General features: G+C 46.4%; 3 non-coding genes across 3 annotated transcripts; all 3 read left to right on the forward strand.

Moving 5' to 3' along the window:
- Positions 1–866: 866 nt before the first annotated feature.
- On the forward strand, positions 867–939 carry TRNAV-AAC (transfer RNA valine (anticodon AAC)). The gene has a single exon. It is a non-coding gene; the product is annotated as a tRNA-Val (tRNA).
- Positions 940–8,069: 7,130 nt separating this feature from the next.
- Positions 8,070–8,142, forward strand: TRNAV-AAC (transfer RNA valine (anticodon AAC)). The gene has a single exon. It is a non-coding gene; the product is annotated as a tRNA-Val (tRNA).
- Positions 8,143–15,275: 7,133 nt separating this feature from the next.
- Positions 15,276–15,348, forward strand: TRNAV-AAC (transfer RNA valine (anticodon AAC)). The gene has a single exon. It is a non-coding gene; the product is annotated as a tRNA-Val (tRNA).
- The last annotated feature ends 8,387 nt before the right edge of the window (positions 15,349–23,735 follow it).

Here is a 23,735-nt window from a genome sequence, read left to right on the forward strand (position 1 = left end):
GGGTGGACCCGGGGTGAGGGACCTTCTACCCCAGGGCCAGCACTGGGCAGTACAAAGACACAGGAGGCAGGTGTCACACGCAACATGTTGTTATTCATACACCTCCTACCTGCAACTGCCTTGCCCGTGCTTAGCCTTGTCACTTCCCCTTTTCCCGCCGCCCCCCACCCTATCCCGCTCCGTGCCCCGGGAACCCAACTATCAACGTGAGGGCCATCATCCATTCCTAACAGAAAAGTGAGGCCTACCACTCAATTAACACATTTCGTGGGGTGTCACTTACTATGGAGTCAGTTCATAAATATGGCTAGCCCGCCCACCAGCCCATTGATTTCAGTGGACTCTCTCTGGCTAAATCTGATTTAATTTGCCAGGGCAACTCGAAGAGGTTGAGATGTATGGGTCAGGTTAATAATATACTGCAGGGTATGGTGGGTAAACGCAGATCTGGCTGGGACAAGGTATTTATCTGGGTGGGGATTTTGCAAACCCTACGTCTTTGGGCCTGTGGATATGGAAGCTACACATGCTGTCATGTTTGTGCCTGAAGCAAGAGGGGCCATTGATATTGGGTGGTGCCATGTGGTGGTTATGCATAGGGAGAAGTTTGGGGCATGGAAGGGAGCCGTGCACACATTTGGGGCAGGGGTGCATGTAACAGTTTTCCTTTGGCACCATATTTCACAAACTTCTTAGAAACTATCCTGATGGGGGTAGGATTTTGGTGAAGCTACAACACAATTATCCAACAACAGTAAGAGAAACTGAAATACAAGGAGGCTTTGAGTGCTGAAAACAGGCCAAAACATACATCACAGAAGGAGGAGTGTGAAGAGTAAGTCAAACTGTTCAGTGCTAACATGGCAGTTTCCGTAGTGTAGTGGTTATCACGTTCGCCTAACACGCGAAAGGTCCCCGGTTCGAGACCGGGCGGAAACACTTTTTTTTTTTTCCTGGCACATACCGAATTAGAACTCTGTTAATTAAAAACTGCACATACGTGCAAACATTTGTGGATGACATGCTAAAAAAGTCGGTAGCGGCAACATATGGTTAGTGCTGTGCAAGGAATCTCACATTCTGACTAGCCATGTGCATACTCTGCACTGCCACATATAGACATTAGGGGTGTACCAGACTTTATAGACCAAAGTATGGGACAGTTTTATGTACGCCTATACAATATACAGCAAAAGGGATGATCAAATCAAAACTGGAAATATGCATTAAGTACCAGAGTGGCTGCACTCATAGATAGATTGGGAGGATCCAGATATCAGAGTTTGGGCTACCCTTAAACGTAGATTGCTATATAGAGTTGCTGCATCATGTTCACGACCTATATATACCCCTGGAAGAACTACACGATCCCTAATAAAGGCTCATGTCCATAGATAGCGGTGGTGTGCCACCTATCTAAAAGGGGTAGAAACAGTAAAGTTACAGTCCATAGATAATTATGTGAATTGACCAAAAAAAAATAAACACAAAATTACAAAACAGGCCTGCACCAATGTGACCCACACTGGGGTGGCCTTTTTTAAACCACCTTTGTGAAGCTTAAATAGGCATAGCGTACTTCTTCTAGAGGGATCACACTGGTGACTTGTTGCACTTGATAAATCATATCAAGTCTTGTCCCTTTCTTTTGTGGTATACTGTTAGTCCAAATAGAGGGACATTTTTATGAACTTTACCAATGCTCCCTTAAAATTGTATTTATCTGTTCCTTCGGAATATGGTAGCTGTAAGGGGTCGGGACAACTTGCATCCATTTGTAGCGATCAGTTTAAGATTATTTAGCAGTTTTGAAGCTTCTTCTGACATAATACTAAAGTTCACAGTATCTGGCATATGCGCCATGTACCTATTCATCTATTTTACATGAACAATTATAACACTAAAAAAAGTTGAATTCGAACAACAATAGTTTTATGTCATGCATATAGATATTCTTTAATGTCCATTCAGCCTGAAAATATCGTCAATGAGTGTTTCAACCTCTTACTCACTGGTCTTCACCAGGGCGTTAGAACGTCTTCACTATACAAATTCCCAATGGTTCTTGAGATGCTTATTTCTAATCACTTCATAGGTACTTCTTCTACCTTGCATAATTCCTGTAATAGTCCTATTTGAGAAAATTCAAATGCCTTTCAGATTGAGTCCCAATTCTTGATGCCTAGAGGCTCTGCGCCTAATCTCAGACCGATTTTCCAAAGTCCAAATTTGTTTGATAACATACTCTTCCTGAGGGTTGTAACAGTGTCGATAAGCCACCCTCAAAACGGGGAGTTCCTTCTCTCCCCACTCACGTGGTTATGCAACAAACTATTTAACAGATTCTTTTTTTTTTTGCCCTATCTCAGACACATATCATGCCCCTTGGATCCCTCTACCATGAGCTGACAATGAGCCAAGAACCAGGCCAGTGTAGGGGAAATATATTGGTATTTATTTAAATTAAAAGTAATAGAAATGAGCACGAAAATGTTAAAAACCACTTTATCCGTGGCTCAACTTTTCTCAGCATAAATATATCACAAAAGTGAGTTAAAAAGACACAATCGCAATTATTCACTTTCTGTAAATTTAACTTCACAAAATAATTATATTGATTAATAATGGAGGCACTTTTGTGCGATTTTGATTTTCCTGCAGGCTTAAAAGGATAGAAGTAGGATTTCAAGATTGGTAATGATGATTTCGCACACACTTATGGTTTAAAATAAACACAGGGTGATTTATCGGTTAATTTTTCAGATCCCCCCACCACTCCCCCCGCTTTGGTCTATGTTGGGAAGTCAGACAGAAAACTTTGAATGCTTTGGGGAATTTTGGATTTCAGACTCCCCTTGCAGAAATACCTGTTTTGGGGAAGCTGGATAAAAAGGTTGGACTGATTAAAAAACAAAGACACCCCTCTTCCTTAAGAAGTCGTGGTCAGCTGGACAACAAGGATTACCCAATTAATTTATAGAGTACAGTTTTCAGCACACACTGCGAAGTGATCTTTGTTAATTTCAAATTTTAATAAAATACACCCTGGAGGTGGTACTAGAGAGCCCAATCAACATGGCCGCGAGCCGAAACATCCGTACAAGATCCGGCCGCACATCAACTCTGAAGCCAACCTCAAAGTGCAGATTATGAAAATTTGAGACACTGGGCACCTGTTGGCGAGACTTGAGGTTCCTAAACCTAAACTGGGCTGAGAACGACAGAGGACACCTTTGTGTGCGCAGTAGCGCGGAGTGCAGGGAGAGGCGCCTCTGATCCTGTGACAGGGACTTCAGCTGCACCTAGCACCCCAGATGGCCTAGACTGCCTTGCGGGCAACATCAAAGCGGAATTGGCAAGAGCCTTACCCGACTCCCGGACATCGAGGGAGCCAGCAGGGAGGCTGCGGATCGGCTCACCACACCGGGGGAGCCCCGGGCATAACGGCTCCTCCTCTGTGTGGCATGGAGGATCGCAGCCCGTCACTCCCGGGAGGCGAAGGCGGAGCAACCAGTCCCCCAACTACTGGGGAGATCAGCATACACCAGCGAGGACACCCGAGGAACTGATTGGTGTTTCTGAGGGCAGAACGGAACGGAGGAGAGACCCGACCACTGGGTCTTGCCACGGTAACAACCTATGGCGGCGGCTCCTGGAGCAGAGAGGCACACGCCGGAAAACCCACAGAGCCCAGAGGCCACCAGGACTCTGAGAGAGCTGGGTTGACAGATGAGAGCAAAATAGTAGAGGGAAAAAGAGGAAGAAGACTTGATGTAGTTGAGAGGAAACCAAACTGATGGAGAATATAGGGATAATAAGAGAATATCATGAGAGAATGAGAGGATAGAAGAAGGGAAGAAACAAGGAGAGTTGGAGGTGTGATACTGGGAGGAATGTAGGTGATAGTCTGACATATGCCATCTTTCATCAAAATAAATTACCTTGTGGAAATTGACTTTGACAGCATTGCATGGTGGTGATGACAAGGCATGCATATGTATTAAGAAAGGCAGCATAGGGCTGGGGGTATTGTGGACTATGGGGTGACACCCCCTATATATTAACAAAACGATGAAAGGCCACAATGTAATTTTATTGATGAAAATTAACATGGGGAAACTTATTTAGATGAAAGGACATAGACGCGAGTCTGGCATTGGTGCCAGAGTGGAATTGGTAAAGATAAAGTTGATAACAAAACAAGGATTGAGGTTGCAGTGGGAGAAAGACCCTGAGCTATGAGTGGCGTGGAACCATAGATAGAGATAGATAAAAGTGAGAGTAGGACAGCCATGAAGGTGAGAGTGAATGGGATAATTCAAAGGGAAAGATGCAATAGGGCGGAATAGGGGATAATCAGCAGATTGGAAGGGCTAGAGGTGAGACAAGGACAGAGTTGCTAGAGGTGTATTGGAAAAGTTGCAAAAAAGAGGCATTTACGGTAGTGAGGAAATGAGAGCCAATGAGTAGAGACTAGAAAGACAGGTGGAGGGGAAAGAGATAGAGACCAGGTGAGTGAAGGGGGTGAGCCTTGAGCAGATAAGGGAAGAACCAGGATACTTAAAGTGAAAGAACATGGCCTGAGTCATTGATTATGAAAATGAATTCACTTCAGAAGTCAAGTGCTTCTTTTATGGAGATTACATTTTTCAATGTAGTTACTATGGTCTCTTAACCATAGGATCATTCACAGTGAAGTCTAGGAATTCTCTCACACTTCTCTCGAACTAGGATGCCTTGTGCACCAGGGTGGATCCACCAGGGTGCATCTGTCACTGGACAGGTGGTATCTTACCTACTTGGTGGTAGTTGCCCACGTAAGTGTCTGAAGTCTGTTCTATGTGACAATTACTGGTATTGGTATTTAGGCTGGTTCTTAGCAGTTCCTGAAAACGTATTACATACTAAATTCACATATACCAACCACCATGTGGCTGGCTTATATCTGAAAACTGTCGGGACATTTTCCAGCTGACAATACATAATTCTGCACTATACAAAATAACCCGTTCTTACACGTTGTTATGGTCTGCACCATTTTCCATACATAATGTTGATCAGGTGTGTGTCGTGCAGCGCAGGCTGACTTGTCCATTGCCTCGCTCATGGCATCATCACATACAGGCCATTGTGTTGGGCCCGGGGTGAGGGACCTCCTGCCCTGGTGCCGGCACTGCACAGTACAAAGACACAGGAGGCAGGTGTCAAACGCAACACATCTTTATTCATACACCTCCTACATGCCACTGCCTTGCCCATGCTTAGCCTTCATCAGTTCCCCTGTTACCCCCGCCCCATGCCCCAGAACCCAACTGTCAATGGGACATCCCCGCAAATTAAACAATTACCCCAAAGGGGGTGCAACATGTGCCTGGGATGGTGCGCCTCAGACCATTTCTTCAATGAGACATTGCAGTTTGTTTCTTGCTCTTTGGGGTCTCGAGTTCTCTGTCTCTCGCACCATTCTTCCTGCCGGCTCCCCAGTGTATTCCACACCAGAGGTGTCAGAGTCTTCTCGGTCTCCATGATATGAATCGTCCTCATGGTGTTCATCAGACATGTCCCCTCTTCCCCTTGCCCGCCGTGGGGTGGCTAGTGGAAACCGTTTGAAATGTGAGGAGTTGCAGGTGGTGGACCCACGGTCGCCCTGGGCCGTAACCATTGAACCCTTTCGTGCAGTAATCACTAGGAGATCATCCTTGAACATTGCCATGTGTTTGTGGGTTTGTGGCTGCTTCATCGTCACTACCTCTTCAACTTCTAGCATGCAGTCCTTGGCTTTCCTGCGAATGTCTGCATAGTCCTTTATTCTCTGCTTGGCGTTCTGGTCGTGATCTCTCATTTCACTATCCTCAGGTCGCATGGTGTCTTGGGGGCCATGCTGTGGCAGCCGGGACCGAACATTTCTCCCAAACAGGACCTCTGCTGGGCTTTTCCTGTGGAGCTGTGTGCAGTGCTCCAATAGTCCCTGAGCAGTTGATGGAAGACATGCTCGTAGGGTTGTCCAGTTTACTGGGCCACCTGTAGCACTTGTTTGAGGTTTGCCATGAAACGCTCAATCATGCCGTTTGCTTGAGGCCATAACAGCATGATCTTCTGGTGATGAAACCCCATGTATTCACTGAAGCGCTCAAAGTCTTGGCCAGCGTATGGAGATACATTATCTGTCTTCACTTTTTGGGAAATGCCATATGCTGTGAAAATGTGGTCCAGGACTCGGATGACATAGTGAGCTGCCGTGGAGACTCTCTGCGCCTCTAAATAGCTGGGGTACTTGTCCATTATGGCTAGGATGTATTTTCTCCCTTCGATGAGACCAAAGAAGTCAGCCGCCACTGCTTCCCACACCCCCTCCGGTAACGCAGACATCCGATAACGCTCTGGATGTCTGTTGGGTGTAATGAGGCAACAGGTCGGACACTCTTTCAAGACCTCCCCCAAAAGCGCATCTAGTTGGGGGAACCAGACCTTCTGTCTCAACATGTGTTTCGTAGACACTATTCCTCGGTGCCCCTCATGTGCTAGTTCCACTACTTTCCTTCGGAGTGAAGCTGGGATCACCATATTGTGTCCTTTTAGTAGTAGGTTGTCCTCAGACAAAGCCAGTTCCTCCTTCACCAGTAAAAGCCTGTCTATTTCTCTATGGACGTCTTCCGATTCAAGGCGACCTCTTTCTTTGGCCCATCTCCACCGCCCTGATCTGAGTCCTTCACTGACGATGAGGCATGCTGGATCCATCTCTTGTTTCCTGTGCGAGGGTAGCGGGGTCGATGCCCTTGGGCATGGCTTCTTGAATAAGATATCAGAAGTAGCGATTCACTACAGAAGGTTCCGGTCGGTCTCCGCTTCTCGGATGACGGGACAGAACTCACACTCACTTTCACCCTTGGAGCCTATGTGAGGTACCAGCACCGTGGGGTTATGAGATGTGGGAGGGAGGGGCTTCTTCTAACAGCTGCAGCGAGGCACAAGCACCGTTGGTTCCCTGCTCCCTTCCCTCACTCACCACTGCTACTGGCAATCACTGCTGCGGACCCCCGGGCACAATCCAGCCTCCTGCATCTTCCGATACATAGGCAGGGCAACGCCCTCACTGCCACGGCCACCAGTAGTTCTCCCTCTCCTGGGCCTCCGTTGCCATGCGCTTCGCCTTCCCGGCGCTGTAGCCTCCCACGCATAGGATGTCTCTCCTTCGTTGCCACTGGGTGGACCCGGGGTGAGGGACCTTCTACCCCAGGGCCAGCACTGGGCAGTACAAAGACACAGGAGGCAGGTGTCACACGCAACATGTTGTTATTCATACACCTCCTACCTGCAACTGCCTTGCCCGTGCTTAGCCTTGTCACTTCCCCTTTTCCCGCCGCCCCCCACCCTATCCCGCTCCGTGCCCCGGGAACCCAACTATCAACGTGAGGGCCATCATCCATTCCTAACAGAAAAGTGAGGCCTACCACTCAATTAACACATTTCGTGGGGTGTCACTTACTATGGAGTCAGTTCATAAATATGGCTAGCCCGCCCACCAGCCCATTGATTTCAGTGGACTCTCTCTGGCTAAATCTGATTTAATTTGCCAGGGCAACTCGAAGAGGTTGAGATGTATGGGTCAGGTTAATAATATACTGCAGGGTATGGTGGGTAAACGCAGATCTGGCTGGGACAAGGTATTTATCTGGGTGGGGATTTTGCAAACCCTACGTCTTTGGGCCTGTGCATATGGAAGCTACACATGCTGTCATGTTTGTGCCTGAAGCAAGAGGGGCCATTGATATTGGGTGGTGCCATGTGGTGGTTATGCATAGGGAGAAGTTTGGGGCATGGAAGGGAGCCGTGCACACATTTGGGGCAGGGGTGCATGTAACAGTTTTCCTTTGGCACCATATTTCACAAACTTCTTAGAAACTATCCTGATGGGGGTAGGATTTTGGTGAAGCTACAACACAATTATCCAACAACAGTAAGAGAAACTGAAATACAAGGAGGCTTTGAGTGCTGAAAACAGGCCAAAACATACATCACAGAAGGAGGAGTGTGAAGAGTAAGTCAAACTGTTCAGTGCTAACATGGCAGTTTCCGTAGTGTAGTGGTTATCACGTTCGCCTAACACGCGAAAGGTCCCCGGTTCGAGACCGGGCGGAAACACTTTTTTTTTTTCCTGGCACATACCGAATTAGAACTCTGTTAATTAAAAACTGCACATACGTGCAAACATTTGTGGATGACATGCTAAAAAAGTCGGTAGCGGCAACATATGGTTAGTGCTGTGCAAGGAATCTCACATTCTGACTAGCCATGTGCATACTCTGCACTGCCACATATAGAAATTAGGGGTGTACCAGACTTTATAGACCAAAGTATGGGACAGTTTTATGAACGCCTATACAATATACAGCAAAAGGGATGATCAAATCAAAACTGGAAATATGCATTAAGTACCAGAGTGGCTGCACTCATAGATAGATTGGGAGGATCCAGATATCAGAGTTTGGGCTACCCTTAAACGTAGATTGCTATATAGAGTTGCTGCATCATGTTCACGACCTATATATACCCCTGGAAGAACTACACGATCCCTAATAAAGGCTCATGTCCATAGATAGCGGTGGTGTGCCACCTACCTAAAAGGGGTAGAAACAGTAAAGTTACATACAGTCCATAGATAATTATGTGAATTGACCAAAAAAAAATAAACACAAAATTACAAAACAGGCCTGCACCAATGTGAACCACACTGGGGTGGCCTTTTTTAAACCACCTTTGCGAAGCTTAAATAGGCATAGCGTACTTCTTCTAGAGGGATCACACTGGTGACTTGTTGCACTTGATAAATCATATCAAGTCTTGTCCCTTTCTTTTGTGGTATACTGTTAGTCCAAATAGAGGGACATTTTTATGAACTTTACCAATGCTCCCTTAAAATTGTATTTATCTGTTCCTTCGGAATATGGTAGCTGTAAGGGGTCGGGACAACTTGCATCCATTTGTAGCGATCAGTTTAAGATTATTTAGCAGTTTTGAAGCTTCTTCTGACATAATACTAAAGTTCACAGTATCTGGCATATGCGCCATGTACCTATTCATCTATTTTACATGAACAATTATAACACTAAAAAAAGTTGAATTCGAACAACAATAGTTTTATGTCATGCATATAGATATTCTTTAATGTCCATTCAGCCTGAAAATATCGTCAATGAGTGTTTCAACCTCTTACTCACTGGTCTTCACCAGGGCGTTAGAACGTCTTCACTATACAAATTCCCAATGGTTCTTGAGATGCTTATTTCTAATCACTTCATAGGTACTTCTTCTACCTTGCATAATTCCTGTAATAGTCCTATTTGAGAAAATTCAAATGCCTTTCAGATTGAGTCCCAATTCTTGTTGCCTAGAGGCTCTGCGCCTAATCTCAGACCGATTTTCCAAAGTCCAAATTTGTTTGATAACATACTCTTCCTGAGGGTTGTAACAGTGTCGATAAGCCACCCTCAAAACGGGGAGTTCCTTCTCTCCCCACTCACGTGGTTATGCAACAAACTATTTAACAGATTCTTTTTTTTTTTGCCCTATCTCAGACACATATCATGCCCCTTGGATCCCTCTACCATGAGCTGACAATGAGCCAAGAACCAGGCCAGTGTAGGGGAAATATATTGGTATTTATTTAAATTAAAAGTAATAGAAATGAGCACGAAAATGTTAAAAACCACTTTATCCGTGGCTCAACTTTTCTCAGCATAAATATATCACAAAAGTGAGTTAAAAAGACACAATCGCAATTATTCACTTTCTGTAAATTTAACTTCACAAAATAATTATATTGATTAATAATGGAGGCACTTTTGTGCGATTTTGATTTTCCTGCAGGCTTAAAAGGATAGAAGTAGGATTTCAAGATTGGTAATGATGATTTCGCACACACTTATGGTTTAAAATAAACACAGGGTGATTTATCGGTTAATTTTTCAGACCCCCCCACCACTCCCCCCGCTTTGGTCTATGTTGGGAAGTCAGACAGAAAACTTAGAATGCTTTGGGGAATTTTGGATTTCAGACTCCCCTTGCAGAAATACCTGTTTTGGGGAAGCTGGATAAAAAGGTTGGACTGATTAAAAAACAAAGACACCCCTCTTCCTTAAGAAGTCGTGGTCAGCTGGACAACAAGGATTACCCAATTAATTTATAGAGTACAGTTTTCAGCACACACTGCGAAGTGATCTTTGTTAATTTCAAATTTTAATAAAATACACCCTGGAGGTGGTACTAGAGAGCCCAATCAACATGGCCGCGAGCCGAAACATCCGTACAAGATCCGGCCGCACATCAACTCTGAAGCCAACCTCAAAGTGCAGATTATGAAAATTTGAGACACTGGGCACCTCTTGGCGAGACTTGAGGTTCCTAAACCTAAACTGGGCTGAGAACGACAGAGGACACCTTTGTGTGCGCAGTAGCGCGGAGTGCAGGGAGAGGCGCCTCTGATCCTGTGACAGGGACTTCAGCTGCACCTAGCACCCCAGATGGCCTAGACTGCCTTGCGGGCAACATCAAAGCGGAATTGGCAAGAGCCTTACCCGACTCCCGGACATCGAGGGAGCCAGCAGGGAGGCTGCGGATCGGCTCACCACACCGGGGGAGCCCCGGGCATAACGGCTCCTCCTCTGTGTGGCATGGAGGATCGCAGCCCGTCACTCCCGGGAGGCGAAGGCGGAGCAACCAGTCCCCCAACTACTGGGGAGATCAGCATACACCAGCCAGGACACCCGAGGAACTGAGTGGTGTTTCTGAGGGCAGAACGGAACGGAGGAGAGACCCGACCACTGGGTCTTGCCACGGTAACAACCTATGGCGGCGGCTCCTGGAGCAGAGAGGCACACGCCGGAAAACCCACAGAGCCCAGAGGCCACCAGGACTCTGAGAGAGCTGGGTTGACAGATGAGAGCAAAATAGTAGAAGGAAAAAGAGGAAGAAGACTTGATGTAGTTGAGAGGAAACCAAACTGATGGAGATTATAGGGATAATAAGAGAATATCATGAGAGAATGAGAGGATAGAAGAAGGGAAGAAACAAGGAGAGTTGGAGGTGTGATACTGGGAGGAATGTAGGTGATAGTCTGACATATGCCATCTTTCATCAAAATAAATTACCTTGTGGAAATTGACTTTGACAGCATTGCATGGTGGTGATGACAAGGCATGCATATGTATTAAGAAAGGAAGCATAGGGCTGGGGGTATTGTGGACTATGGGGTGACACCCCCTATATATTAACAAAACGATGAAAGGCCACAATGTAATTTTATTGATGAAAATTAACATGGGGAAACTTATTTAGATGAAAGGACATAGACGCGAGTCTGGCATTGGTGCCAGAGTGGAATTGGTAAAGATAAAGTTGATAACAAAACAAGGATTGAGGTTGCAGTGGGAGAAAGACCCTGAGCTATGAGTGGCGTGGAACCATAGATAGAGATAGATAAAAGTGAGAGTAGGACAGCCATGAAGGTGAGAGTGAATGGGATAATTCAAAGGGAAAGATGCAATAGGGCGGAATAGGGGATAATCAGCAGATTGGAAGGGCTAGAGGTGAGACAAGGACAGAGTTGCTAGAGGTGTATTGGAAAAGTTGCAAAAAAGAGGCATTTACGGTAGTGAGGAAATGAGAGCCAATGAGTAGAGACTAGAAAGACAGGTGGAGGGGAAAGAGATAGAGACCAGGTGAGTGAAGGGGGTGAGCCTTGAGCAGATAAGGGAAGAACCAGGATACTTAAAGTGAAAGAACATGGCCTGAGTCATTGATTATGAAAATGAATTCACTTCAGAAGTCAAGTGCTTCTTTTATGGAGATTACATTTTTCAATGTAGTTACTATGGTCTCTTAACCATAGGATCATTCACAGTGAAGTCTAGGAATTCTCTCACACTTCTCTCGAACTAGGATGCCTTGTGCACCAGGGTGGATCCACCAGGGTGCATCTGTCACTGGACAGGTGGTATCTTACCTACTTGGTGGTAGTTGCCCACGTAAGTGTCTGAAGTCTGTTCTATGTGACAATTACTGGTATTGGTATTTAGGCTGGTTCTTAGCAGTTCCTGAAAACGTATTACATACTAAATTCACATATACCAACCACCATGTGGCTGGCTTATATCTGAAAACTGTCGGGACATTTTCCAGCTGACAATACATAATTCTGCACTATACAAAATAACCCGTTCTTACACGTTGTTATGGTCTGCACCATTTTCCATACATAATGTTGATCAGGTGTGTGTCGTGCAGCGCAGGCTGACTTGTCCATTGCCTCGCTCATGGCATCATCACATACAGGCCATTGTGTTGGGCCCGGGGTGAGGGACCTCCTGCCCTGGTGCCGGCACTGCACAGTACAAAGACACGGGAGGCAGGTGTCAAACGCAACACATCTTTATTCATACACCTCCTACATGCCACTGCCTTGCCCATGCTTAGCCTTCATCAGTTCCCCTGTTACCCCCGCCCCATGCCCCAGAACCCAACTGTCAATGGGACATCCCCGCAAATTAAACAATTACCCCAAAGGGGGTGCAACATGTGCCTGGGATGGTGCGCCTCAGACCATTTCTTCAATGAGACATTGCAGTTTGTTTCTTGCTCTTTGGGGTCTCGAGTTCTCTGTCTCTCGCACCATTCTTCCTGCCGGCTCCCCAGTGTATTCCACACCAGAGGTGTCAGAGTCTTCTCGGTCTCCATGATATGAATCGTCCTCATGGTGTTCATCAGACATGTCCCCTCTTCCCCTTGCCCGCCGTGGGGTGGCTAGTGGAAACCGTTTGAAATGTGAGGAGTTGCAGGTGGTGGACCCACGGTCGCCCTGGGCCGTAACCATTGAACCCTTTCGTGCAGTAATCACTAGGAGATCATCCTTGAACATTGCCATGTGTTTGTGGGTTTGTGGCTGCTTCATCGTCACTACCTCTTCAACTTCTAGCATGCAGTCCTTGGCTTTCCTGCGAATGTCTGCATAGTCCTTTATTCTCTGCTTGGCGTTCTGGTCGTGATCTCTCATTTCACTATCCTCAGGTCGCATGGTGTCTTGGGGGCCATGCTGTGGCAGCCGGGACCGAACATTTCTCCCAAACAGGACCTCTGCTGGGCTTTTCCTGTGGAGCTGTGTGCAGTGCTCCAATAGTCCCTGAGCAGTTGATGGAAGACATGCTCGCAGGGTTGTCCAGTTTACTGGGCCACCTGTAGCACTTGTTTGAGGTTTGCCATGAAACGCTCAATCATGCCGTTTGCTTGAGGCCATAACAGCATGATCTTCTGGTGATGAAACCCCATGTATTCACTGAAGCGCTCAAAGTCTTGGCCAGCGTATGGAGATACATTATCTGTCTTCACTTTTTGGGAAATGCCATATGCTGTGAAAATGTGGTCCAGGACTCGGATGACATAGTGAGCTGCCGTGGAGACTCTCTGCGCCTCTAAATAGCTGGGGTACTTGTCCATTATGGCTAGGATGTATTTTCTCCCTTCGATGAGACCAAAGAAGTCAGCCGCCACTGCTTCCCACACCCCCTCCGGTAACGCAGACATCCGATAACGCTCTGGATGTCTGTTGGGTGTAATGAGGCAACAGGTCGGACACTCTTTCAAGACCTCCCCCAAAAGCGCATCTAGTTGGGGGAACCAGACCTTCTGTCTCAACATGTGTTTCGTAGACACTATTCCTCGGTGCCCCTCATGTGCTAGTTCCACTACTTTCCTTCGGAGTGAAGCTGGGATCACCATATTGTGTCCTTTTAGTAGTAGGTTGTCCTCAGACAAGGCCAGTTCCTCCTTCACCAGTAAAAGCCTGTCTATTTCTCTATGGACGTCTTCCGATTCAAGGCGACCTCTTTCTTTGGCCCATCTCCACCGCCCTGATCTGAGTCCTTCACTGACGATGAGGCATGCTGGATCCATCTCTTGTTTCCTGTGCGAGGGTAGCGGGGTCGATGCCCTTGGGCATGGCTTCTTGAATAAGATATCAGAAGTAGCGATTCACTACAGAAGGTTCCGGTCGGTCTCCGCTTCTCGGATGACGGGACAGAACTCACACTCACTTTCACCCTTGGAACCTATGTGAGGTACCAGCACCGTGGGGTTATGAGATGTGGGAGGGAGGGGCTTCTTCTAACAGCTGCAGCGAGGCACAAGCACCGTTGGTTCCCTGCTCCCTTCCCTCACTCACCACTGCTACTGGCAATCACTGCTGCGGACCCCCGGGCACAATCCAGCCTCCTGCATCTTCCGATACATAGGCAGGGCAACGCCCTCACTGCCACGGCCACCAGTAGTTCTCCCTCTCCTGGGCCTCCGTTGCCATGCGCTTCGCCTTCCCGGCGCTGTAGCCTCCCACGCATAGGATGTCTCTCCTTCGTTGCCACTGGGTGGACCCGGGGTGAGGGACCTTCTACCCCAGGGCCAGCACTGGGCAGTACAAAGACACAGGAGGCAGGTGTCACACGCAACATGTTGTTATTCATACACCTCCTACCTGCAACTGCCTTGCCCGTGCTTAGCCTTGTCACTTCCCCTTTTCCCGCCGCCCCCCACCCTATCCCGCTCCGTGCCCCGGGAACCCAACTATCAACGTGAGGGCCATCATCCATTCCTAACAGAAAAGTGAGGCCTACCACTCAATTAACACATTTCGTGGGGTGTCACTTACTATGGAGTCAGTTCATAAATATGGCTAGCCCGCCCACCAGCCCATTGATTTCAGTGGACTCTCTCTGGCTAAATCTGATTTAATTTGCCAGGGCAACTCGAAGAGGTTGAGATGTATGGGTCAGGTTAATAATATACTGCAGGGTATGGTGGGTAAACGCAGATCTGGCTGGGACAAGGTATTTATCTGGGTGGGGATTTTGCAAACCCTACGTCTTTGGGCCTGTGGATATGGAAGCTACACATGCTGTCATGTTTGTGCCTGAAGCAAGAGGGGCCATTGATATTGGGTGGTGCCATGTGGTGGTTATGCATAGGGAGAAGTTTGGGGCATGGAAGGGAGCCGTGCACACATTTGGGGCAGGGGTGCATGTAACAGTTTTCCTTTGGCACCATATTTCACAAACTTCTTAGAAACTATCCTGATGGGGGTAGGATTTTGGTGAAGCTACAACACAATTATCCAACAACAGTAAGAGAAACTGAAATACAAGGAGGCTTTGAGTGCTGAAAACAGGCCAAAACATACATCACAGAAGGAGGAGTGTGAAGAGTAAGTCAAACTGTTCAGTGCTAACATGGCAGTTTCCGTAGTGTAGTGGTTATCACGTTCGCCTAACACGCGAAAGGTCCCCGGTTCGAGACCGGGCGGAAACACTTTTTTTTTTTCCTGGCACATACCGAATTAGAACTCTGTTAATTAAAAACTGCACATACGTGCAAACATTTGTGGATGACATGCTAAAAAAGTCGGTAGCGGCAACATATGGTTAGTGCTGTGCAAGGAATCTCACATTCTGACTAGCCATGTGCATACTCTGCACTGCCACATATAGACATTAGGGGTGTACCAGACTTTATAGACCAAAGTATGGGACAGTTTTATGAACGCCTATACAATATACAGCAAAAGGGATGATCAAATCAAAACTGGAAATATGCATTAAGTACCAGAGTGGCTGCACTCATAGATAGATTGGGAGGATCCAGATATCAGAGTTTGGGCTACCCTTAAACGTAGATTGCTATATAGAGTTGCTGCATCATGTTCACGACCTATATATACCCCTGGAAGAACTACACGATCCCTAATAAAGGCTCATGTCCATAGATAGCGGTGGTGTGCCACCTATCTAAAAGGGGTAGAAACAGTAAAGTTACAGTCCATAGATAATTATGTGAATTGACCAAAAAAAAATAAACACAAAATTACAAAACAGGCCTGCACCAATGTGACCCACACTGGGGTGGCCTTTTTTAAACCACCTTTGTGAAGCTTAAATAGGCATAGCGTACTTCTTCTAGAGGGATCACACTGGTGACTTGTTGCACTTGATAAATCATATCAAGTCTTGTCCCTTTCTTTTGTGGTATACTGTTAGTCCAAATAGAGGGACATTTTTATGAACTTTACCAATGCTCCCTTAAAATTGTATTTATCTGTTCCTTCGGAATATGGTAGCTGTAAGGGGTCGGGACAACTTGCATCCATTTGTAGCGATCAGTTTAAGATTATTTAGCAGTTTTGAAGCTTCTTCTGACATAATACTAAAGTTCACAGTATCTGGCATATGCGCCATGTACCTATTCATCTATTTTACATGAACAATTATAACACTAAAAAAAGTTGAATTCGAACAACAATAGTTTTATGTCATGCATATAGATATTCTTTAATGTCCATTCAGCCTGAAAATATCGTCAATGAGTGTTTCAACCTCTTACTCACTGGTCTTCACCAGGGCGTTAGAACGTCTTCACTATACAAATTCCCAATGGTTCTTGAGATGCTTATTTCTAATCACTTCATAGGTACTTCTTCTACCTTGCATAATTCCTGTAATAGTCCTATTTGAGAAAATTCAAATGCCTTTCAGATTGAGTCCCAATTCTTGATGCCTAGAGGCTCTGCGCCTAATCTCAGACCGATTTTCCAAAGTCCAAATTTGTTTGATAACATACTCTTCCTGAGGGTTGTAACAGTGTCGATAAGCCACCCTCAAAACGGGGAGTTCCTTCTCTCCCCACTCACGTGGTTATGCAACAAACTATTTAACAGATTCTTTTTTTTTTTGCCCTATCTCAGACACATATCATGCCCCTTGGATCCCTCTACCATGAGCTGACAATGAGCCAAGAACCAGGCCAGTGTAGGGGAAATATATTGGTATTTATTTAAATTAAAAGTAATAGAAATGAGCACGAAAATGTTAAAAACCACTTTATCCGTGGCTCAACTTTTCTCAGCATAAATATATCACAAAAGTGAGTTAAAAAGACACAATCGCAATTATTCACTTTCTGTAAATTTAACTTCACAAAATAATTATATTGATTAATAATGGAGGCACTTTTGTGCGATTTTGATTTTCCTGCAGGCTTAAAAGGATAGAAGTAGGATTTCAAGATTGGTAATGATGATTTCGCACACACTTATGATTTAAAATAAACACAGGGTGATTTATCGGTTAATTTTTCAGACCCCCCCACCACTCCCCCCGCTTTGGTCTATGTTGGGAAGTCAGACAGAAAACTTAGAATGCTTTGGGGAATTTTGGATTTCAGACTCCCCTTGCAGAAATACCTGTTTTGGGGAAGCTGGATAAAAAGGTTGGACTGATTAAAAAACAAAGACACCCCTCTTCCTTAAGAAGTCGTGGTCAGCTGGACAACAAGGATTACCCAATTAATTTATAGAGTACAGTTTTCAGCACACACTGCGAAGTGATCTTTGTTAATTTCAAATTTTAATAAAATACACCCTGGAGGTGGTACTAGAGAGCCCAATCAACATGGCCGCGAGCCGAAACATCCGTACAAGATCCGGCCGCACATCAACTCTGAAGCCAACCTCAAAGTGCAGATTATGAAAATTTGAGACACTGGGCACCTGTTGGCGAGACTTGAGGTTCCTAAACCTAAACTGGGCTGAGAACGACAGAGGACACCTTTGTGTGCGCAGTAGCGCGGAGTGCAGGGAGAGGCGCCTCTGATCCTGTGACAGGGACTTCAGCTGCACCTAGCACCCCAGATGGCCTAGACTGCCTTGCGGGCAACATCAAAGCGGAATTGGCAAGAGCCTTACCCGACTCCCGGACATCGAGGGAGCCAGCAGGGAGGCTGCGGATCGGCTCACCACACCGGGGGAGCCCCGGGCATAACGGCTCCTCCTCTGTGTGGCATGGAGGATCGCAGCCCGTCACTCCCGGGAGGCGAAGGCGGAGCAACCAGTCCCCCAACTACTGGGGAGATCAGCATACACCAGCCAGGACACCCGAGGAACTGAGTGGTGTTTCTGAGGGCAGAACGGAACGGAGGAGAGACCCGACCACTGGGTCTTGCCACGGTAACAACCTATGGCGGCGGCTCCTGGAGCAGAGAGGCACACGCCGGAAAACCCACAGAGCCCAGAGGCCACCAGGACTCTGAGAGAGCTGGGTTGACAGATGAGAGCAAAATAGTAGAAGGAAAAAGAGGAAGAAGACTTGATGTAGTTGAGAGGAAACCAAACTGATGGAGATTATAGGGATAATAAGAGAATATCATGAGAGAATGAGAGGATAGAAGAAGGGAAGAAACAAGGAGAGTTGGAGGTGTGATACTGGGAGGAATGTAGGTGATAGTCTGACATATGCCATCTTTCATCAAAATAAATTACCTTGTGGAAATTGACTTTGACAGCATTGCATGGTGGTGATGACAAGGCATGCATATGTATTAAGAAAGGAAGCATAGGGCTGGGGGTATTGTGGACTATGGGGTGACACCCCCTATATATTAACAAAATGATGAAAGGCCACAATGTAATTTTATTGATGAAAATTAACATGGGGAAACTTATTTAGATGAAAGGACATAGACGCGAGTCTGGCATTGGTGCCAGAGTGGAATTGGTAAAGATAAAGTTGATAACAAAACAAGGATTGAGGTTGCAGTGGGAGAAAGACCCTGAGCTATGAGTGGCGTGGAACCATAGATAGAGATAGATAAAAGTGAGAGTAGGACAGCCATGAAGGTGAGAGTGAATGGGATAATTCAAAGGGAAAGATGCAATAGGGCGGAATAGGGGATAATCAGCAGATTGGAAGGGCTAGAGGTGAGACAAGGACAGAGTTGCTAGAGGTGTATTGGAAAAGTTGCAAAAAAGAGGCATTTACGGTAGTGAGGAAATGAGAGCCAATGAGTAGAGACTAGAAAGACAGGTGGAGGGGAAAGAGATAGAGACCAGGTGAGTGAAGGGGGTGAGCCTTGAGCAGATAAGGGAAGAACCAGGATACTTAAAGTGAAAGAACATGGCCTGAGTCATTGATTATGAAAATGAATTCACTTCAGAAGTCAAGTGCTTCTTTTATGGAGATTACATTTTTCAATGTAGTTACTATGGTCTCTTAACCATAGGATCATTCACAGTGAAGTCTAGGAATTCTCTCACACTTCTCTCGAACTAGGATGCCTTGTGCACCAGGGTGGATCCACCAGGGTGCATCTGTCACTGGACAGGTGGTATCTTACCTACTTGGTGGTAGTTGCCCACGTAAGTGTCTGAAGTCTGTTCTATGTGACAATTACTGGTATTGGTATTTAGGCTGGTTCTTAGCAGTTCCTGAAAACGTATTACATACTAAATTCACATATACCAACCACCATGTGGCTGGCTTATATCTGAAAACTGTCGGGACATTTTCCAGCTGACAATACATAATTCTGCACTATACAAAATAACCCGTTCTTACACGTTGTTATGGTCTGCACCATTTTCCATACATAATGTTGATCAGGTGTGTGTCGTGCAGCGCAGGCTGACTTGTCCATTGCCTCGCTCATGGCATCATCACATACAGGCCATTGTGTTGGGCCCGGGGTGAGGGACCTCCTGCCCTGGTGCCGGCACTGCACAGTACAAAGACACGGGAGGCAGGTGTCAAACGCAACACATCTTTATTCATACACCTCCTACATGCCACTGCCTTGCCCATGCTTAGCCTTCATCAGTTCCCCTGTTACCCCCGCCCCATGCCCCAGAACCCAACTGTCAATGGGACATCCCCGCAAATTAAACAATTACCCCAAAGGGGGTGCAACATGTGCCTGGGATGGTGCGCCTCAGACCATTTCTTCAATGAGACATTGCAGTTTGTTTCTTGCTCTTTGGGGTCTCGAGTTCTCTGTCTCTCGCACCATTCTTCCTGCCGGCTCCCCAGTGTATTCCACACCAGAGGTGTCAGAGTCTTCTCGGTCTCCATGATATGAATCGTCCTCATGGTGTTCATCAGACATGTCCCCTCTTCCCCTTGCCCGCCGTGGGGTGGCTAGTGGAAACCGTTTGAAATGTGAGGAGTTGCAGGTGGTGGACCCACGGTCGCCCTGGGCCGTAACCATTGAACCCTTTCGTGCAGTAATCACTAGGAGATCATCCTTGAACATTGCCATGTGTTTGTGGGTTTGTGGCTGCTTCATCGTCACTACCTCTTCAACTTCTAGCATGCAGTCCTTGGCTTTCCTGCGAATGTCTGCATAGTCCTTTATTCTCTGCTTGGCGTTCTGGTCGTGATCTCTCATTTCACTATCCTCAGGTCGCATGGTGTCTTGGGGGCCATGCTGTGGCAGCCGGGACCGAACATTTCTCCCAAACAGGACCTCTGCTGGGCTTTTCCTGTGGATCTGTGTGCAGTGCTCCAATAGTCCCTGAGCAGTTGATGGAAGACATGCTCGTAGGGTTGTCCAGTTTACTGGGCCACCTGTAGCACTTGTTTGAGGTTTGCCATGAAACGCTCAATCATGCCGTTTGCTTGAGGCCATAACAGCATGATCTTCTGGTGATGAAACCCCATGTATTCACTGAAGCGCTCAAAGTCTTGGCCAGCGTATGGAGATACATTATCTGTCTTCACTTTTTGGGAAATGCCATATGCTGTGAAAATGTGGTCCAGGACTCGGATGACATAGTGAGCTGCCGTGGAGACTCTCTGCGCCTCTAAATAGCTGGGGTACTTGTCCATTATGGCTAGGATGTATTTTCTCCCTTCGATGAGACCAAAGAAGTCAGCCGCCACTGCTTCCCACACCCCCTCCGGTAACGCAGACATCCGATAACGCTCTGGATGTCTGTTGGGTGTAATGAGGCAACAGGTCGGACACTCTTTCAAGACCTCCCCCAAAAGCGCATCTAGTTGGGGGAACCAGACCTTCTGTCTCAACATGTGTTTCGTAGACACTATTCCTCGGTGCCCCTCATGTGCTAGTTCCACTACTTTCCTTCGGAGTGAAGCTGGGATCACCATATTGTGTCCTTTTAGTAGTAGGTTGTCCTCAGACAAGGCCAGTTCCTCCTTCACCAGTAAAAGCCTGTCTATTTCTCTATGGACGTCTTCCGATTCAAGGCGACCTCTTTCTTTGGCCCATCTCCACCGCCCTGATCTGAGTCCTTCACTGACGATGAGGCATGCTGGATCCATCTCTTGTTTCCTGTGCGAGGGTAGCGGGGTCGATGCCCTTGGGCATGGCTTCTTGAATAAGATATCAGAAGTAGCGATTCACTACAGAAGGTTCCGGTCGGTCTCCGCTTCTCGGATGACGGGACAGAACTCACACTCACTTTCACCCTTGGAACCTATGTGAGGTACCAGCACCGTGGGGTTATGAGATGTGGGAGGGAGGGGCTTCTTCTAACAGCTGCAGCGAGGCACAAGCACCGTTGGTTCCCTGCTCCCTTCCCTCACTCACCACTGCTACTGGCAATCACTGCTGCGGACCCCCGGGCACAATCCAGCCTCCTGCATCTTCCGATACATAGGCAGGGCAACGCCCTCACTGCCACGGCCACCAGTAGTTCTCCCTCTCCTGGGCCTCCGTTGCCATGCGCTTCGCCTTCCCGGCGCTGTAGCCTCCCACGCATAGGATGTCTCTCCTTCGTTGCCACTGGGTGGACCCGGGGTGAGGGACCTTCTACCCCAGGGCCAGCACTGGGCAGTACAAAGACACAGGAGGCAGGTGTCACACGCAACATGTTGTTATTCATACACCTCCTACCTGCAACTGCCTTGCCCGTGCTTAGCCTTGTCACTTCCCCTTTTCCCGCCGCCCCCCACCCTATCCCGCTCCGTGCCCCGGGAACCCAACTATCAACGTGAGGGCCATCATCCATTCCTAACAGAAAAGTGAGGCCTACCACTCAATTAACACATTTCGTGGGGTGTCACTTACTATGGAGTCAGTTCATAAATATGGCTAGCCCGCCCACCAGCCCATTGATTTCAGTGGACTCTCTCTGGCTAAATCTGATTTAATTTGCCAGGGCAACTCGAAGAGGTTGAGATGTATGGGTCAGGTTAATAATATACTGCAGGGTATGGTGGGTAAACGCAGATCTGGCTGGGACAAGGTATTTATCTGGGTGGGGATTTTGCAAACCCTACGTCTTTGGGCCTGTGGATATGGAAGCTACACATGCTATCATGTTTGTGCCTGAAGCAAGAGGGGCCATTGATATTGGGTGGTGCCATGTGGTGGTTATGCATAGGGAGAAGTTTGGGGCATGGAAGGGAGCCGTGCACACATTTGGGGCAGGGGTGCATGTAACAGTTTTCCTTTGGCACCATATTTCACAAACTTCTTAGAAACTATCCTGATGGGGGTAGGATTTTGGTGAAGCTACAACACAATTATCCAACAACAGTAAGAGAAACTGAAATACAAGGAGGCTTTGAGTGCTGAAAACAGGCCAAAACATACATCACAGAAGGAGGAGTGTGAAGAGTAAGTCAAACTGTTCAGTGCTAACATGGCAGTTTCCGTAGTGTAGTGGTTATCACGTTCGCCTAACACGCGAGACCGGGCGGAAACACTTTTTTTTTTCCTGGCACATACCGAATTAGAACTCTGTTAATTAAAAACTGCACATACGTGCAAACATTTGTGGATGACATGCTAAAAAAGTCGGTAGCGGCAACATATGGTTAGTGCTGTGCAAGGAATCTCACATTCTGACTAGCCATGTGCATACTCTGCACTGCCACATATAGACATTAGGGGTGTACCAGACTTTATAGACCAAAGTATGGGACAGTTTTATGAACGCCTATACAATATACAGCAAAAGGGATGATCAAATCAAAACTGGAAATATGCATTAAGTACCAGAGTGGCTGCACTCATAGATAGATTGGGAGGATCCAGATATCAGAGTTTGGGCTACCCTTAAACGTAGATTGCTATATAGAGTTGCTGCATCATGTTCACGACCTATATATACCCCTGGAAGAACTACACGATCCCTAATAAAGGCTCATGTCCATAGATAGCGGTGGTGTGCCACCTATCTAAAAGGGGTAGAAACAGTAAAGTTACAGTCCATAGATAATTATGTGAATTGACCAAAAAAAAATAAACACAAAATTACAAAACAGGCCTGCACCAATGTGACCCACACTGGGGTGGCCTTTTTTAAACCACCTTTGTGAAGCTTAAATAGGCATAGCGTACTTCTTCTAGAGGGATCACACTGGTGACTTGTTGCACTTGATAAATCATATCAAGTCTTGTCCCTTTCTTTTGTGGTATACTGTTAGTCCATATAGAGGGACATTTTTATGAACTTTACCAATGCTCCCTTAAAATTGTATTTATCTGTTCCTTCGGAATATGGTAGCTGTAAGGGGTCGGGACAACTTGCATCCATTTGTAGCGATCAGTTTAAGATTATTTAGCAGTTTTGAAGCTTCTTCTGACATAATACTAAAGTTCACAGTATCTGGCATATGCGCCATGTACCTATTCATCTATTTTACATGAACAATTATAACACTAAAAAAAGTTGAATTCGAACAACAATAGTTTTATGTCATGCATATAGATATTCTTTAATGTCCATTCAGCCTGAAAATATCGTCAATGAGTGTTTCAACCTCTTACTCACTGGTCTTCACCAGGGCGTTAGAACGTCTTCACTATACAAATTCCCAATGGTTCTTGAGATGCTTATTTCTAATCACTTCATAGGTACTTCTTCTACCTTGCATAATTCCTGTAATAGTCCTATTTGAGAA

This window comes from Ambystoma mexicanum, assembly GCF_040938575.1.
Source record: "Ambystoma mexicanum isolate Mex_15411 chromosome 12 unlocalized genomic scaffold, UKY_AmexF1_1 Mex_chr12_unloc.2, whole genome shotgun sequence".
NCBI lineage: Eukaryota > Metazoa > Chordata > Amphibia > Caudata > Ambystomatidae > Ambystoma > Ambystoma mexicanum.